Below are 6,047 nucleotides of genomic sequence, written 5' to 3' on the forward strand. Positions count from 1 at the left end.
ATGGCTTCCTATCAAGCTTGGCAAAAATTCCAAAGTCCTCATCATGACTCCCCAGGGCCCTCATGAGCCTGGCATCTCCTGGATCCTTCATCCCCTTCCTCCTACTGTGCCTCAGCTCTGACAGACTCTGCCTGTGCCCTGTCTGTGTCAGACACCCTCCCATCCTGGGGCCTTTGACTTGCTGTCCTTGTAAAAATGATTTTAACACCAAATGAGAGCTCCTTTACCCCATGAGCACTTTAAAAGAAACCCCTTTCTTTTCAGGAGATAAGCATAGGATGTAAAAGAAACTCTTATCTGTACTTGGAAAATGTAATGCTCTCTCACTGACTAAAAGAAAACAAATTGGTTGCTGTTTTCCTATCTATAGTTGCAACACTCACTGCAAAGGTGATACAAAATGAAGAAGACATGCTAATATATACATATATCAGTTGCTCCCTTGTGTCCGACTCTTTGTGATCCCATGGACTGTAGCCTGCTAGGCTCCTCTATCCCTCTATCCATGGGATTCTCCAGGCAAGAATCCTGGAGTGGGTTGCCATTCCCTTCTCCAGGGGATCTTCCTGACCCAGGGATCAAACCTGGTCTCCCACATTGCAGGCAGATTCTTTACCGTCTGAGTCACCAGGGAAGGCCATAAACTTAGAAAAATGTAATGCTCTCTCACTGACAAAAAGAAAAAAAAAGGATTACTATTTTTCTATATATATTTACAACTCACTGACAAAGTTGATACAAAATGAGGAAGACAACTAAGATTTTTAGATATTGGAGAATAAAGGAATTTCCATTTAAAGTGCTTCCATTAATGTGCACATTCAGTTTGCAAAATTCTGGTACAAATAAAAAACACCAAAATAAAAAAACAAACAAAATCCTACCCCCTAAAACACAACCCAACTTGGCACAACAGACTGGTTCCAAACCAGGAAAAGGAGTAACATCAAGGCTGTATATTGTCACCCTGCTTATTTAACTTATATAAAGAGTACATCATGAGAAATGCTGGGCTAGATGAAGCACAAGCTGGAATCAAGATTGCTGGAAGAAATATCAATAACCTTAGATATGCAGATGACACCACCCTTATGGTAGAAAGCGAAGAACTAAAGAGCCTCTTGATGAAAGTGAAAGAGGAGAGTGAAAAAGTTGCCTTAAAACTCAACATTCAGAAAACTAAGATTATGGCATCCAGTCCTATCACTTCATGGCAAATAGATGGGGCAACAGTGGAAACTGTGTCAGATTTTATTTTGGGGAGCTCCAAAATCACTGCAGGTGGTGACTGCAGCCATGAAATATAAAAGATGCATACTCCTGGAATGAAAGTTATGACCAACCTAGACAGCATATTAAAAAGCAGAGACATTACTTTGCCAACAAATGTCCATCTAGTCAAGGTTTATGGTTTTTCTAGTAGTCTTGTATGGATGTGAGAATTGGATTATAAAGAAAGCTGATTGCCAAAGAAGTGATGCTTTTGAACTCTGGTGTTGGAGAAGACTCTTGAGAGTTCCCTGGACTGCAAGGAGATCCAACCAGTCCATCCTAAAGGAGATCAGTCTTGAGTGTTCATTGGAAGGACTGATGCTGAAGCTGAAAACTCCAATACTTTGGCTACCTGATGCGAAGAGCTGACTCATTTGAAAAGACCCCTGATGCTGGAAAAGACTGAAGGTGGGAGGAGAAGGGGATGACAGAGGATGAGATGGTTGGATGGCATCACCAACTCAATGGACATGAGTTTGAGTAAACTCCAGGAGTTGGTGATGGACAGGGAGGCCTGGCATGCTGCAGTTCATGGGGTCACAAAGAGTCAGACACCACTGAGCGACTGAACTGAACTGAATCACTTTGCCATACACTTCAGACTAGTAAAAGATTATAAATTAACTATACCTCAAATAAGAAAAGAATAGTATGTATAAGATTTAAAAGACAAGCATAAAAAGGTGTACAGATAAAGATATCACTTCAGTTATCTGCTGTTAAAAGAACATTTATTTATAATCACAAGCACACCCACTTGCTATGATACCACTGCTTCCCATCATTGCAGATGACATAGGTCATCATTTCCTCATCTGGGCCTGGATTCCTCACCCAACTTGGAAGGAAGAGTGTCCCTCTGGGGACGACAGTGACCTGGCAGTTGAATTTCTCACAGCCCTCGTATTTTATTTTCCTCGTCGGCGTGCCCTCCACCACTTGGGGCAGGTAATGTTCCTGTAAGGCAGATTTCATGTAGGAGGCTCTCAACTGCTTCAGTTCCTGGCTGGCGATCTCCATGGCGGTCATTTTGGCAAATTCTCTCGGAGACATGGTCCCAGAGAGCAAGTTCTGCTGCAAGTGAGAATTGCCAAGGGTTCTTTAGATTGGCCATTTTGCTGCGGATGCATGTTTTGTATTTTTGGAGGTTCTTGGGATGAAGGGCAAAAACGTGCGCTTCGATTTCTTGTGCCAAGTTGGGCCACACGTGGGCTCTAGACTGGCCTGGGGAGGAAGCAGTTAGAGCTTTGTACAGCAGCTCTGTGCATCTGGCTCTCACAGGCCACTATGGGGTCCAGCTGCCCACTCACTGCCAGGTTCAGTGGATTGAGGGTCCCAGGCACTGAAAGGCACTGCCTTAGGCTCCACTCCGCTGCAGCTATTCTTCTGGCATGATCATTTCAACAGCTCCTGCACATCTGGGGTTGTGAACAGAAAATTATACCTGGAGCCACCCCGTACCTCCTCCTCCTGATTTGGAGGAAGACCTTGATTTTCTTCTTGACTTCCACCCAGAGGAAATAGTTTAGGGCTGCCCTCCGGCTTGCAGAGAGTATCCTTATACAGCGCTCTCCATTTCTGACAGCAGCACGCTTGGCTTCTGCTTCAAAGCCCCCGTGGGAACAGTTTTTGAGGACTCTGTACACCGCCCTTACCACCCTCGTCTCCTGAAGGTGCTCTGGAGTCCACATGCAGAGTTTCCAGCACAGTGAGGTGATGGCCGAGATCCTCAAAATTCCTTTAAGACATCAGCTGCTCGATAAGGGACTCTCTGGCCCGCTATCTGGTTCTTGTCAGACATCGTTAGAGCTGCCAAGAAAAAAGGGCTTTCCATGTTCTCAAAGCTTGTGTTTGCAGGCACAGCTCCATCATACATGCATCGTGCTCTCTGCCAGTTACCTAGGCAGAGAAAAAGAAGAAGAAAGTCGCTCAGTCTTGTCTGACTCTTTTGTGACCCCAGAGACTATATGGTCCATGGAATTCTCCAGGCCAGAATACTGGAGGGGGTAGCCTTTCCCTTCTCCAGGGGATCTTCCCAAGCCAGGGATAGAACTCCAGGTATTCCGCATTGCAGGCAGATTCTTTACCATCTTGAGGCCAGGCAGAGAAAGAGTTAGGTAATAAAAGTGGGTGTGACATGTTAGAAATGCAATCTGCAATGCAGTATGGTTCAGTCTCAAAAAGTCTGAGTCTCCATAGTTAAAAACAACAACAACAACAACAAAATAGTGGCCCTATAAACAGCCTCTGCAGTAACAATCACTTAAAGGAGGCTTGCTGAAAGAGCTGCTGTAACTTTCCCATCTCTACTTTTACAAATGAATGCCCTTTCCAGATCAAGACTAGTCAACTCCTGTGTGTGGAATTTGGTGGTTATGTTGGGAATGAAAACATGTCAATGTCAGCGTCCATGGGGAAAGGCTGAGGAGGCCCAGACTATTTTCCCCCCGTGTTCAGCTATTAAACTGAAGTCCCTTGCTGATTTTATAGTTTTACTTTTTTTTTTAATATATAGCTTTTATTGGCTGTACTGTGGCTTGTGGGATCTTAGTTCTTCAACCAGGGGCTGAACCTAAACTTTTAAAAAGATGGTAATACGAGACCACCAATCTGCCTCCTGAGAAATCTGTAATGCAGGTCAAGAAGCAACACATAGAACTGGACATGGAACAACAGACTGGTTTCCAATCAGGAAAAGGAGTACGTCAAGGCTGTATATTGTCACCCTGCTTATTTAACTTATATAAAGAGTACATCATGAGAAATACTGGGCTGGAGGAACACAAGCTAGAATCAGATTGCTGAGAGAAATAACATTAACCTCAAATATGCAGATGATACCACCCTTATGGCAGAAAGCAAAGAAGAACTAAAGACCCTCTTGATGAAAATGAAAGAGGAGAGTGAAAAAGTTGGCTTAAAACTCAACGTTCAGAAAACTAAGATCCATGGCATCCAGTCCCATCACTTCATGGCAATAGATGGGCAACACAGTAGAAAACAGTGGCAAACTTTATTTTTTTGGGTTCCAAAATCACTGCAGATGGTGACTGCAGCCATGAGATTAAAAGACACTTGCTCCTTGGAAGAAAAGTTATGACCAATCTAGATGGCATATTGAAAAGCAGAGACATGGAGAAGGCAATGGCACCCCACTCCAGTACTCTTGGCCTGGAAAATCCCATGGATGGAGGAGCCTGGTAGGCCTGCAGTCCCATGGGGTCGCTAGAGTCAGACACGACTGAGTGACTTCACTTTCACTTTTCACTTTCATGCATTGGAGAAGGAAATGGCAAACCCACTCCAGTGTTCTTGCCTGGAGAATCCCAGGGACCAGCAGAGCCTGGTGGGCTGCCGTCTCTGGGGTCGCACAGAGTCAGACATGACTGAAGCGACTTAGCAGCAGCAGCAGTCCTGAAGTATTGATTACTTTCCATGGCTATCAACAGAAGGAAACTAGATTATTTTTTAATACTGTTTTAAAAAGACAAAAGATATAAGGTATTTTAATTTCCACACTAAGAAGTAGCCGCTTCTATTTGGTGGTAAGATTTTAGTAATCAGTGACTTTGTAACCTTGATTAACATCAGTGGCTGTGGGTGTTCGAAAAAAAAAGGTAAACTCTGACAATAGAAGAATTTAGAAAATCTAAAAAGCCAAAATCATTTCAGGGTTAAAAAAAAAAAGTGGTGGGGTGTGCTTTCTTGTATCTGAGTAAGTGTTTGTGAAAGGTCAGTACAAAATATTTTTTTCCCTGCAATCTCACTCCTTAATTTGATCTTCATGCTGTTAGGATGGCATTTTCCATTCATCTCTGTTTTCCTTTAATAAAGACTAAGAGATAAGGATATTAAAACAAAAAAGAAAAGCCGAGACATTACTTTGCCAACAAATATCCATCTAGTCAAGGCTATGGTTTTCCAGTAGTCATGTATGGATGTGAGAACTGGACTATAAAGAAAGCTTATAAAGCATTGATGTATGGATGGAGAACTGGACTATAAAGAAAGCACCAAAGAATTGATGCTTTTGAACTGTGGTGTTGGAGAAGACTCTTGGGAGTCCTTTGAACTGCAAGGAGATCAAACCAGTCCATCCTAAAGGAAATCAGTCCTGAATATTCATTGGAAGGACTGATGCTGAAGCTGAAACTCCAATACTTTGGCCACCTGATGAGAAGAATCGACTCACTGGAAAAGACTCTAATGCTAGGAAAGACTGAAGGCGAGAGGAGAAGGGGACAGCAGAGGATGAGATGGTTGGATGGCATCACTGACTCAATGGACATGAGTTTGAGTAAACTCCAGGAGATGGTCATGGACAGGGAGAGCTGGCATGCTGCAGTCCATGGGGTCTCAAAGAGTCGGACACAACTGAGCAACTGAACTGACTGACTGTGGCTTGTGGGATCTTAGTTCTCCAATCAGGGGCTGAACCTGGGTTCCCTGGAGTGGAAGCATGGAGTTCTAACTGCTGGACTGCCAGGGAATTCCCTGATTTTATAGTCTTGAAGTAGGACTTTTCTGAATATAAAAGCATGAAAAACAGAGCAAAATAAGATGCTGTTGAGAAGTCCCAAGGAATCTACAGAAATGATGAAACACCACAGGCTGGGAGGCAGCTGAACGCAGGTCAGATGGGCCCCAACAGTCACCAGGCCACACGGTGCTGACGTCTAAGTCTTCTGAACATTGGGGTCAAGGTTCTGACTCTGCAATCCAGAGGGTTTAGGACTTTGGACTAATGGGTCCCTAGGCCAGAGTTTCATTCCATT

General features: G+C 43.7%; 1 pseudogene; it reads right to left on the reverse strand.

The window, feature by feature from the left end:
• Nucleotides 1–2,013: 2,013 nt before the first annotated feature.
• On the reverse strand, nt 2,014–3,148 carry LOC781582 (transcription elongation factor A N-terminal and central domain-containing protein-like; annotated as a pseudogene).
• Nucleotides 3,149–6,047: the final 2,899 nt, after the last annotated feature.

Source organism: Bos taurus, chromosome X (genome assembly GCF_002263795.3).
Source record: "Bos taurus isolate L1 Dominette 01449 registration number 42190680 breed Hereford chromosome X, ARS-UCD2.0, whole genome shotgun sequence".
Classification (NCBI taxonomy): domain Eukaryota; kingdom Metazoa; phylum Chordata; class Mammalia; order Artiodactyla; family Bovidae; genus Bos; species Bos taurus.